This window comes from Chaetodon trifascialis, chromosome 4, assembly GCF_039877785.1.
Source record: "Chaetodon trifascialis isolate fChaTrf1 chromosome 4, fChaTrf1.hap1, whole genome shotgun sequence".
In the NCBI taxonomy this organism is placed as follows: Eukaryota; Metazoa; Chordata; class Actinopteri; order Chaetodontiformes; family Chaetodontidae; genus Chaetodon; species Chaetodon trifascialis.
The window spans coordinates 24,574,950-24,587,363 of NC_092059.1; the positions used below are offsets into that span (position 1 = coordinate 24,574,950).

Here is a 12,414-nt window from a genome sequence, read left to right on the forward strand (position 1 = left end):
CGATGGCGTCAGTGAAGCATCAGTCACTGCTTGATACGGGAAGACTTCTGATAGGTCACATCCTTTTTTAACCACACTGAATAATTTTTGCCTCCTGTGGTAGGAAGTCTGACTTGAAATGGGATTAGTAAAATGGAAATTTGAAAAGGAATCTGTGGGAGGGTATTCCACTGTTATGCAAATCATTCACATTTGACCAAGTAAAGATCATCGTACGTCCACTGAAAGTGTTTGTTTTTGCCGCTGACAGGCTCAGATTGTTATTCTAGGGTTCTGACGACATTATGGGAAGGATCCCTAAAGAGGAATGAAACATTTTTCTTTCTTTTCACTTGATGTGCTCTGTTTATTGTGTCTCGCTCTAAGAGAAGTCTCAGTATGAAATTTCGCGAGAGTTTAGCTGTTGCAAGACATCATTGGTGCCAACGCAAGTGAGGTTTTGAGAGAGGAGTGCTGTTAAGAGTTTGTTTTATCGGACTGCAGAAAGCTTTTCAATGTTCTCACCGAATATTTCACCAATGTCGACAAACAAGTAACAAGTCACCTCCTGTCAGACTTCAGAGGGAGAAATCTTGGGATGTCATCAGACACTTAACCATCTGCCAGGCAGTGGCAAAACAAGCACTTCTGGTGGATGTGCATTGTCTGGAAGCAGTACATTGGAGCCTATTTTGCAGCAGTCAGCTGCAGCATTCGCTCTTAATACTGGACCAGTTTCAAAAATTGTTGTCTCCATTAGTCACTACTACTGCTATTTTGAGAAATATTGAGGTTGTCATTAAGAACTAAATTTAAAATGTGAGGAAAAACAAGGTCCAGAAGCTGTGGCTCTGCCCACTTAGCAACTTTTATGTGAAACAACAAGACTGGTTCTTTCTTGTAAGTAAAATTCCTGTTGTTGGGTCTCATTCAGCAGGTTCTTCCTCTGGTTATGTTAGTCTGACTGACCAGTTATGTGCAACCCTGTGCTGCTGGATGTGTGTGCGTGTGCACTCGCCTGTCCAGGGCACCCTGGTTTGAGACGCTCCAGGTTTCCTGTGGGAACGGCCGACATTCCAGTTCTGGTGAATCGGGCACCTCCTCGCTGTGCGTCTCCAGTTTCGGAAAGGCGGATTTCGGATAGCCAAACAGAAGCCCGAGCCGCCGAGGGGAACTGAGGTGGAGGAGGGGGAAGGGGGAGAAGATGAAGGCAGGAGGGAAACAGACGTGTGTTTGTGGGACGTTTGTACACTTTGCATAAATGAACCATCTCTCCTGCTGAAAGTTCACCCCGCCCTGCAGACCATCAAAGGCCGCGACTGTCACCACGACCCCCTCTCGCTGTCTCACTTTGAAATGTCCACCCAGCCAGCGTCAGCACTGTGTTACCATGGCGAAGCCAAACAACTGGCAATTTGTAAACAGAACCATGTGTGTCTGCTTTAGGCTGACAACTGCTTTTCCTCCCTCTCTCGCCCCCTCTCCTCACCCCACCCAGGACAGGGAAATTGCTTGTAATTGGCTGTGGATGGATTGCGGGTGGCAGGAGGGGCGTGCTGTGTGTCTGCTGTAACGACGTCTGAAGGCGTGCGGCTGGCTGGGCATCGTCTCAGCTGGGTATCGGGTGTCTGTCCCAGGCAGGCAGACAGACCTGGAGCTGCCCAGCTACTCTCAATAGAGTCCTTTATTATTATTATGGCATTATGGAATAGATGGCGGGAGCTGAACTTTGGAGTATAAAATCGACAGACGAAGCGATTTAAATCCTCCTGATCTCATTTTCCTCAAAGGGGTTAAGCTTTGGACTTTCAGTTTTGTGATGTTTGTGATGGCGTTTGAAATGTTTGGCTAACCTGGTTTTCTGGGATTTGGCGATGCAGAACAAATTTCTGAGCATGCCAAAGTGAAAAGGAAACCCGCAGTAATCGCTCACTAAAGACTCTATCTGAGCAGATAAAGATGTATGAGTCTGCCGTCCTTACCAAGGACTGCCCTCCTCCATACTCCTTCCTCTCCTCTCTGCCTGTGCCCCCACCCTGAGTTGGCCCATGGTGGGTACAGCTGTTTGGAGCCCCCCTACACCTCCTCCTCTTCTGGCTGCAGAGAGCCATTTCCTGTGCAGAGAGGAGGGCTGGCTGGGAGGGAGCCGGAGCAGAAGTCAGCGTGGTGGTTTGGCCCTTTCTCTCCCCTCGGGCTCCATCCTGCCTCACTTTCTTTCTGTCTTTTTGTCTGTTTCCTCTCCTGTCTTGTGTGTCTTACGCTTCATGTTCCTCCGGCCTCCTAACCTTTTTACTTTTTGGTGTTTTTTTTACTCCTGAGTCACTAGACCAGTGACTCCCTTTTGTCCGGCACTCGTTTGGCGAGCAGATACCACCCAGTTACCAGATATTTCCCTCTGACATCTAATAAGCGGCTCTTATTTTTCCCCTGACTGGAGCTGGCGTTGCTGTTCTCATTGCCGTAGCGGAGCAGAAACTGTTGCCAGATGAGATGTGGCTGACCCGCTGACACACAGTCCCGACAAGCCCTCCTCCCTGCTCTTGTCTCGTTCGCATATTTATTTTCAAAATATAATTGCCAGTGAAATTCTGGTCTTTGGAAGTGTCTCCTTGCAGTCCTCAGGTGTGTGTGTGTGTGTGTGTGTGTGTGTGTGTGTGTGTGTGTGTGTGTGTGTGTGTGTGTGTGTGTGTGTGTGTGTGGGTTTGTGGTTGCCCCTGTGTGGCGGTACCTGTCTAATTCCTGGCATTGTGTTGAAGCAGCGAGGTGACAGGACAGCCCTGATGGTGTCATTTTTCACCTCCTTTATTTTTCTTATCCCCTCTTTTTTTTTTACTGCTGCAGCTGCCTCTCTGTGCTGTAATGGTTACAGATGAGGCTAATTAGCCAATCACAGCACAGATCAGGGCCAATCACAGATGATTGATGAGAGCGCTGGGCCATTCATCACATGTTTTTGGCCTGGGAGGTGACAGCGGGGGCAGGCTTGGGAACGGCGTACAGTAAGCTTGACATTTACGTCTCCATTTTGAACTTTTTGCCGAGGCGTGTATCCAGAGCGACTCACCGCAGAAAAGGGCCTCATTATCTTTTTAAAAGACATTTTGACGGGAATTGAGGCGTTGATGGACGCTGAATGTCTGACTGTGAAGATCAAACGTAAGATGTATTAGTTTTTGGAGCTTGACAATTAAAAAAAAAAAATCCAGATATTCTACCATTTTCTACAGCTCATACTCAGTTCAGGTCAGTTTAAGCAGCAACGCAGCCGTGCTGATATGGTTTGCAGCTACTGGCTGCTCAAAATATTATTTTCATTTAAGACGAGTCATTATCTTCTCTATTAATCAGTTTATCTTTGTGTGCATAAAATGTTAGAAAATAGTCAAAATTGTGGTTTCCTAGAGTCCGTGGTGACATCAGATGTCTCATTTTGTCAGACCGACAGCCCAAAACCCCAAAATATTCAGTTTATTATCATAGAGGACTGAGGAAACCAGCAAATTTCCGCACCGGACTGTTTCAGAGCAGTCTGTCGGGCTGGGCTGTGACGCTTTGCACCTCTTAGTTTGACATCCAGCTCATATGAGGATGTCGGTGTTACATCAATGTTATAATGTTGTTATACCAGTCTGGGAATTTACTGGGAATTTGGTCATTGAAATCAAGAAACAGCTTAGATTTTGCCTTTTACACATGTTAATGCATTATAGTTAAGCGATCTTGTCTGTCTTTTGCCATGTTTTTGTGCTCACTACTTTCTTATGTGTCTTTTTCTGAAGGCGCTCTGTGACATCATCAGATCACATTACTACACGTGCGCTGAAACTAGTGTAATTTGTCATCGAGGGTGCTGTGGTGTAGATAACCTTGCGTGTGTTCGTGCCTGGATCTTTACAGCAGTGATTCAGGGAGCTGATAAATACCTTTGCCCGCTCTGTAAGGTTTTAATAAACACAGCTGGAGTGGTAAAGAGCTAAAATGGGAGCTAATAGGGCAGAGGAGAGGGAGCGTTAGGTTTCATCACCAAACCCTCCTGACTGCAAGTACAACTCCCTGACCCCTCAACTACTGCTGCCCCAGCACACCCACCCAAGCATAATCATGATGTCATCTCTTGAAATTTGTGTGTGTGAGTGAGTGTGTGTGCTCTGCAGGGGTTAGGCTGAGTGTAGATCATTTAGTGAGAGACTGTGACAGAAGCAACTGTCATGTTGACTTGGCATCCCACACAAGCAGGATGAGTAAACGACAGCAGCTGTGTTGGTGTGTGTTGGTGTGTGTTGGTGTGTGTGTGTGTGTGTGTGTGTGTGTGTGTGTGCGCGCGCGCGCACGTGTGTGTGTGAGCAGGTTTTGTGGCGTTAATTGCAGGTGAAATTTAAGCCATGGCCTTAACAGCAGCTCAATAAACTGGAGTTTGCCCCCCTGTGGCTCAGAGCAATAAAACCCCACTGAACGTCCTGCAACCTCATGCATAAAGACACACACGCTCACACACACACACACACACACACACACACACACACACACACACACACACACACACACACACACACACACACACACACACACACACACACACACACGCACACGCTGGGCTTATTTGACTAACATGTACATACAGAGTGTGGTGGCTGAACATAACAAAGACATGTTATGCCTTTTAAAGGACTAATAAGTGATGTCTGATCCCAGGTCTGATAAGTTACTTATGTTTTAGGCTTTTAAAATTAAAATGGATTACAGGTAACAACGTTGGTACTTCAACCCTCTGATTTCAGGTAAGGAAAGTAATTAAATCCTCGCAGTTCCCAAAAAAGTCTCAAAGAGCACAGCAGAGAAAATACTTCTGGTGATATGAAATCAAGAGAAAAATAGGAAGGCAGCTAAAATAAGCTGCCTGCAGAAAGGACAGTTCATATTCATAATATTAGTCTATAGACACATTTGCTAGTGTGAGGCCGCTCTAGTTTTAAGCTCTGATGGTTTTGTTGTGGTTTGACTTTAAAGGTCTACACAAGTAGACAGAAGAAAGTTTCACTTGGATAAACACACAGGAAAAGGCACAGGCTGTGTGTGACAATAAGAGTAATGAATTGGGTGAGAGACCCTCTTGCACCATCTCCAAATTCTAAATCATCAAACATGGGGTGAGTATTTGCTGTGGCACCGGACCAGAGGGACAGAGAAATGGAGAGAGATCGTGCAAAACTGACTCCCTCTTGCTGCTGCAACAATAGAAGAGATACCTGACAGTTCCATGGCAGCATTCGGGGTTACTGCTTTTGTCAAGAGGCCATGATAGGATTATGCTAAGTGTGTGGGTTGTGTGTTTCTTCATGTGTGTGTATGAGCCCAGAAACAGAAACCTGACCCAGGTGTCCTCATTTTCGGGGTGAGATTCAGGGATTTTCAGGGAATGTCTGTCTGTCTTTCTTTTTTTTTTTTTCTGTCTTCCTGTTTCTGCTCATTTTTTTCTTACCCCTCTTATTCCCACTCAGTATTTGGCCGTGCAGCTCTGGGTGACTGGCTGAAAGAGCTGGATCAAAGCTGCGATTGGCTGGATTACAGCTGGTAAGGGGGATGCCAGAAGGGTTACTGGAAGCTGGAAGTCCTTCTGTGTTTCTACAAATAAGATCAATATTGCATTGTTCCTTCTGGCAATATGGCAGATTTACAGCTCCAAAACGTGCTGCTTTGGACTTTGATTTCTGCGGTGCGCACAGTCCTCCTGTCACAACGTATCCATTTTCTGTCCCAGTTTTGTTCGGTACCCAATATTGTGCTGTTTCCTGCAATTGGTGAACAAGCGATTGGTTGTGATTTGTAAGCATGTTTCTGTTGAGCCTGTTTGCTTCGGTTCCCTTGTCGTATTTGTATCTTGCCGGTTATCAAATTCATGTGTGCAGCACCTGTAGTTCATGTTTGAGCCTGAATGATGGAGTGCTTTTTCTTTCTTTTTTTTATTTTATGGTTTGCTCTTTCTACATCATTCATTGATTTGAGAATGTTTTTGTCCCTCACAACTCCTCTCATGTTAAGAAAAAGAACCATCCAGAACCTGTTGCTACCTGTTACTTGTTTCTGTGACAGTGATATTGGTCAGGGCCCCAAATAATGTTGTAAACAAAGGGCTTTTATTATTAGCTTTTGCATCACTTTTGCCTTTTATTTTATCATGGTAAAATCACGTTTGCTTATTCACTTACACTGAGAATTGGTGAATCTCTGGGACAACTTCCAGCTGGTGAGGAAGATTGCATGATATGATTGAAAGCTCTAGAGCAGCTACTAAATGGACCTTGTGGTGCGCTTGTTTTTCAAATCTCCTTCTTGTTAGCTATGCGAGATGAGTTTTTGTGTTTTGGTTCTGATTCTTTGATGCAGACTTCTTAAATCATCTCTCCAACTTAATTAGCCTCGTTTTCGTTGCTTCATCTGCCCGTGGGCTGTCTTGGTGGTCAGCCTCTGTGATCTCTTTGGCTTACCGTCCCTCAAAAACGAAGCGACTAGCACTCATTATCCTCTTCTGCAGGAGTAATGAAGATGATTAAATTTGACACGAATAACGACTTTATTTTCCTGTTTCTAGGCTGTTTCACTCAATGAAACATTGGAAGCCAAGAGCCTACATAAATACTGTACCAAAATCATCATCCTCCTCCTCCAATTTAAGAACAACTTTTGGAAGTTGTAATGCAAATTTATGTCTGATTTAATGAGGTTTTATTGCAGTATTGATTGTGAGTGCAAATCATTTTGAAATCATTGGAACCAAAGATTCATAGTAAATTTATAGTCGGCATACTAACGACTTTTTCCACCTGACGGAGTTGCAAACACCCAAGTGGTGCCTGCCTTTGCCTTTTAGTTCAAACTGGAGGTGGTCTGTCCTGCTGGCCAACTCGCTGACGGTTCTGGTATGAGGATTGTCTTTCTGTAGGTCTGTCCTTAAGAGAGAGAAGAAAAGTTGAAAGTCCTTCATGCTGGAGGAACTTTTTGGACGCATTAGAACGTTTTCTTTGCAGTATGAGCTTTTCCCTGTGTTCTTTATAGCCTAAATATTAGGAGTATAAATTTATGATGGTGAAGCAAAGATCATGCCACTGAGCTTTAACGATACTCGAGAATATTCAGTATTTTTTCCCTCAAATTTGTATTGTGTGTGCGCTTGCATGTGTGTGTGAGTGTGTGTGCGTACTGCAGCAGCTGGCCGTCTCTCCGAGTGACAGGCCTAAGCTCTCCCCTGCTGGGTTGAGGATGAAAGCAGATGCTCTCCTTCTTCTTCTTCTCCCGATCTGTTTTTCTCTCCTTTCTCCTCGCCGTCTTGTGTAACCAGAATCCTCAGCTTTCATATGAAGCCTGCAGGATAGTTTGCACCCCGGAGTCGTGTGGAAAGCAAAGATGCACATGCGAACATCAACAGGCTGACAGTTAGCAAGACAAACAGACATTTAGAAAGACAATACAGCTGCACAGATATGTAGAAATATACACATTATCTGTTAATGGAAGGAAACCCTGCAGTCGTCTGCAGTACAGCAACATACAGGACACTTTTCACATTTTTTAGCTGATTTCTCTTTTTTAAAACGTACAAACTGTTGTGCCATCTGAAGTGTCTTGCTGAAATCAAATTCAGAATAATCAAAAATCAATGAGGTTAATGAGGTCAGACATTAAATATGTTGTCTTTGTGCTGTTTTCAATTGACTGTGTGTCAAAAACAATTAGCAAGTTATCGCGTGTCGCACATTTTATTTAGGTTTTACACAGATTTCCAGTTTTTTGAAAATCTTTGTTGCTGTATGAACACAGACCTCCTGAATAAGAACTTAACCTAAACACATAGAGTCTATCAATAAAAAAGTAGGTTTTAATTAGGAAATATCCAATCAAAGAATGGGTAAACAAAGGTGACAGACTGCTCAGAAATTCAATGATAGCTTTTTTTTGCAGATGTTTTCACACCTGCAGCAGCCTACAATGCAGTATTCAGTAAATAAAGACTGAATACTGAAGACACACACACACACACACACACACACACACACACACACACACACACACACACAGAGCAGCAGAAAGTCATACCTCCCACCTGGACAGAGGGAGCAGAGCAGGAGGAGAGGGCAGGGGAAGTGGAAGGGTCCACAGGGGGTAGGTGGTAGGCCTGCTGGGGGTTTAACAGGTCGGGCCAGCAGGGGGGTTTTAGCTGGGGGTGATGAGAAGGGGTGTGAGAGATGAGAGTTTGAGGCAGATGGATGTCCTTCCCAAAATAAATCTGCATAATCTAAACAGAATGGTTTAAGACTGTCAAGATTCTAATTGAAATCAGCGGCTATTTGAGTTTTCAAATCTGAACGGACATTGAATGCCGGCTTTTGGTACTTGGCAGTTTTTGGTACTCAGTGCCGCAGACACGTATCAGCTGGTACCAAAAAAGCACTGATTCGATACCCAGCCTCAGTGATGCCGACAAAGCTTGATTGAATGGAGCTGAGTTTCATGGAACAGAGAGAGCAGCAGTAGGTAGGGAGTCCACAGCTGGCCTGTGAAGCTGAGACACTCCCTGATGGGGAAGCACAAGTGTGAGAGGCACACTAATGCAATAATCCCTCTCAGGCCTGTGTGTGTGTGTGTGTGTGTGTGTGTGTGTGTGTGTGTGTGTGTGTGTGTGTGTGTGTGTGTGTGTGTGTGTGTGTGTGTGTGTGTGTGTGTGTGTGTGTGTGTGTGTGTGTGTGTGTGTGTGTGTGTGTGTGTGTGTGTGTGTGTTTGTCCCTGTGTGTGTTTTTGAGTCTTGTCATAAGAAAAAGGCTGACTCTCATTTAGTGACATTTTAGGGAGTATCAGTGAGTCACAGAGTGAAGTGAAGCCGTCAGACAGGCAGGATGGAATAGAGGGATGTTTTGGTGGTTTGGGGGTGGGGGTCATCTTGTTTTAATTGTCTGAGGAGTCTGGCCGACTCTTTGGGACTGGAATGTGTGTGACCTCCTCTCTCGCTCCTTCACACTCCCTCGCTCGCTCTCTGTGGCTCTTGCGCCGTCAGACGGTGGAGCGGCTCGTGGGAAGATTCTCCGTCCAGACTGCAGAGTGTCGAAATCGAGCCAAATATCACAAGAGCTCAGTCACAGTCTCTGCTCTTTTCACTCTCTCACAGCTCTCTCTCCCTCGCTCTCCCTCGATTACATTTTTGTCTGACTGACTGACCCCTTTGATACTCTGTGCACGCACTATGCATGGCAGTGTTTGTGTGCACGTGCACATGCACTCACACTGCGTGCGTGTGCATACATGGGAGCATCAATATGACTTGGTTTATAAGAATAGATAGCTCCCATTGTGCACATCTGAAAAGGATTTGATTGCGTGTGTGTGTGTGTGTGTGTGTTTGTGATACTGTTTTCACTTTAGGTTTAATATATACTGTTGTGTTCATCTGTGTTTCCACTTCAGAGGGTCATCTTCAGTGCATTTTCAGCTTTACCACGGCAACATAAATAATAAAAATTCCATTATGTTGTATTGATTAGTAAAGTTTGGCCATCAGAGCCAGAGATATGAAGGCAGGGTTCTGCTCTTTAACCTGGACCAGCCTGTTGCTCACATCCCAGCGGTCCATATAGCTTGTGGCGTCTGGTTCATCTGTAAGAGTACCTTGCGAGGAGATGGATTCATATGATGACGGCATCACATGAGATCATGTGAGCAGAGAATCCATCTTGCCAAGCTTCAAGTTATGCACTTGTGGCCAAACCACAGTCATTTTAGACCAATCAGCGTCCTGTGAGGAACTGGTGGCAGCTATAGGCTGGCATTGTTTTCCGTTCAAAAACAACAACGGCGGCTCCTAAAGAGGTTAGCGTCGACGCTGCTTTGACATCACTTGTGTCAGAACTAGGGAGTATTTTTTCATTGAAAGTAGAGGAAAGAACAGCTCTGACGGCTTTTCTCCAAGGAAAAGATGTTTTTGCTCCTCTCCCAGCTGGCTTCGGCAAGAGTCCTACATGGTATAGTTTGTTGATCTGAGTGGTTAAAGTTAGCCTGTGATAGACAGATGGTTCATCCAATCACCCGCCAAGTTTTTTTTTTCTTTGAAAGTGCCTGGCCTTTTCCAAACGATGGCTTCCCAGATGGTTCTGCGTAACAAACCATCTGGCACGTCATGTTACCTGCAACCACGCTGTGGAAGAAATCTGTTCAGCTGTGTGTGAATAAATAAACTCTTAATAAGAGAATCCAGTCAGAAGTTGCAGCAGCGTCACAGGCTAAAAACTCCATTATTACGTCAATTAGGTTCCACTGAGAGGTACTTTCACAGAACTGCCCAATTTAACAACTTGATTGTGGGTTTTCTTTCTTTCTTTTTTTTTTTTTTTCTATGAGCTAAACACAACTGCAGGTACAGAGAGGGAGTGATTCAGATCCAGGCAGCATTTTCCTGCCAGGCCTGCTGAGAGCTGCCTCAAGTCTATTGAGCGTGGCAGAGACAGCATCCCAACCAGTCCACTTCAAACAAGCCTGATGGCTTTAATGGAATGGAAACATTTGTTGGGTCACAGCACTGAAAGCCTGTCTTCCCTCGTCCTACAACACCAAATGGCTTCCTCATGTTGTCTGTTTTTTATTAGACTTCCAGTAGATCCACGTTCGCACAGGCGTTTGATATTAAACCGGGCGCACGTCCCTGTATGGTACACAAGCTCACACACACGCTCACACAGATAATTTACACTCGCAAACATGCTGGCATGCACAAACGCACATGTTTGCAATATGCCGTGGGGGCAGTTTAAGAACAAGGTCACGGTAATAAATAATACATTGTACTTGTGTTAATATTGCACACATATTCAGACACACATGTGTGCTGCATACAAACCACCGAAGACTTCATAAGAAACAACAGGCGTGTATGCACTCGGGCACATGCACGGCGAGATCGGAGACCTGCGCATAATTGGTGAGGAAATGCTGTGCCGAGGTGTTGGTCTGATGGATGAGGAGAGAGCCGACATGGCGTTCAGAGCCTCTCTCTCCACCACAATGAGGCTTTCACTCGACGCTGCTCATATTGAACTCTATCCTTGTTAAAACAGCCACGATGGAGAGCTGTGTGTTTGCTTTTAGAAGGTGGGACTTTCTGAGGGAGTGCCAGGGATCTCTTTTTTAATTAAGTGGCCCCAGCAATGTGGTTGTGTGTGTGTGTCAGTGTGTGTGTGTGTGTGTCAGTGTGTGTGTGTGTGTGTGTGTGTGTGTGTGTGTGTGTGTGTGTGTGTGTGTGTGTGTGTGTGTGTGTGTGTGTGTGTGTGTGTGTGTGTAACCTGAGGGGAGGCCCTGTCTGTGACCTGCAGTGATAGCGGTGGTTTGTTTTCATTCTAAACTTGCTCCAGAGTTACTGGTTTTGCACCTTATTTGACCTCAGCCTGACCTGGCCGTCACCTCACACTGACCCTCCTCAATGCCAGGGCCAAGCTTTTTTTTTTTCTCAGTGACACCTCTCCGTTTGCCTTTTCCCTTTAACTTTTCACCCTGTCATGTCCTTTCCCTCCATTTTCCCTTCCCTCTCTCTCTGTCTCTCTGTGGCCCACCTCACAATCCCCTCGTCAGCTTCCCGTCACATGTGCACTGAGCCGTCATGCACATGTACATGCATGCACACAAGCGAGCGCACACTCACTCAATCAAAGTGAATGATTGCACATTTGTCTTGACAGTTGCTATAAAAAGAGCCGCCCACTAAACACTGCAGTCCTCTCATTATGTCATTACCGACCCACAGCAGGCAGGCAGCTCTCTGACTTCTGTCTCCTTTTTCGTTTCTCTGTTTTCAGCTCTTTCTGTTTTCATTTATGTTCCTGTTTAGAGAACAGGAGAGAATGGAAGAAGAGCGTGAGACAGAATGAGAGTAAAACAAAAGGAGGAGGGTGGCGCTGTGGAGTGAGAAGTGGGGACATGCGCCATGGCGAAGGGGAATCCCTGGCTTTCCATTGTGGAGCGGAGGCCTCATGGCTCCAGGGGGCAGGCCAGCTGAAGTGTTTGTTTATGTCTGTGGGCCAGAGGGGAGATTCGGTGGCCATGTTCAGCAGCTACATGAAAGGCTCTGGACGCTCTAATGAGGCGTAATTACCGTGCATGTGTGTTTACGAGATTGCGAGGGAGCGAGGAGGAAAGAGAATGAATAAGCACGTTTCACCCTCCCTGTGTTTACTCTCCGTCTTCACAAATCTTACGTTTTTCACGGCGCAATAGCTTGCCTCGTTGCTCTCCAAACCAGCGCAACCTCAAAGTATAGACCTCGCAGATTGGTGACTGTCAGGGCCTGTCATGCTTGTTTTATTCCTTGAGATGTTGAGTTGCAGACTGGTGTGACATGCCGCGAGGTGGGTAACGTAGTCTCTAATGTGCCGGCCACGTGGCTCCAAGGATTCAAAAATA

The 12,414-nt window shown here is 45.6% G+C and overlaps 1 protein-coding gene across 1 annotated transcript in view; it reads left to right on the forward strand.

The window, feature by feature from the left end:
* Positions 1–12,414, forward strand: part of gmds (GDP-mannose 4,6-dehydratase) — a 157,928-nt gene that overhangs the window by 66,000 nt on the left and 79,514 nt on the right. The gene's annotated exons all lie outside the window — the stretch shown is intronic.